We start from the raw sequence: 451 nt of genomic DNA, 5'->3' as shown, positions 1-451 counted from the left end.
CCCGTCTACGAGTCCCACCTGCCTCCCTCCCCTCCTCCCGTCTCCTCTCCCTCACTCACCCTCTGCATGGCTTTCAGGATCAAAGCCAGTTCATAGCGGGGCATCTTAGAGCTGGCAGTGGCGGGAGGAGCGGGGCACGGGGTGGGGAGGAGGGGGCTGCGGCAAGGCCGGAGAGGAGGAGCAGGGGGGACAGGAGGAGGAAGGCGCGTCCCGGCGCTGTGGCGGCTCCTTCCCGCGCGGCTCCCGCGGCTCAGACGCCCGTGCGGCCAGGGGCGGCGCGGCTTAAAGGGCGCAGGAGCTGCGCACGCTCGACCGGGCTGGCCCTGCCCGCGCCAAGCGCCGCCCCCGCCGGGCCGGGGCTGCCCCGCACCGCGGCCTGAGGGCCGGGACCCCCGCGCGGGCACGGCCGCGCCGAGCCGGCACTCCCCGCCCCCCCGCCTCGCTGCCCCCA

The 451-nt window shown here is 76.5% G+C and overlaps 1 protein-coding gene across 1 annotated transcript in view; it reads right to left on the bottom strand.

Moving 5' to 3' along the window:
• The window catches only part of SLC5A3 (solute carrier family 5 member 3), a 22,119-nt gene extending 21,764 nt beyond the window's left edge, over positions 1 to 355 (bottom strand). Inside the window, exon 1 of the mRNA XM_042020629.1 lies at positions 60 to 355. The gene's annotated coding sequence lies outside the window, so the exon portion shown is untranslated. The remainder of the gene's footprint in view (positions 1 to 59) is intronic.
• Between the last annotated feature and the right edge of the window lie 96 nt (positions 356 to 451).

This window comes from Corvus kubaryi, unplaced genomic scaffold (genome assembly GCF_017639235.1).
Source record: "Corvus kubaryi isolate FWS band 111438036 unplaced genomic scaffold, C.kubaryi_AGA036_p1.0 37036, whole genome shotgun sequence".
NCBI classification, from domain to species: domain Eukaryota; kingdom Metazoa; phylum Chordata; class Aves; order Passeriformes; family Corvidae; genus Corvus; species Corvus kubaryi.
Note: the sequence above shows the minus strand (reverse complement) of the source record. Positions and strands in the feature narration are given on the sequence as shown.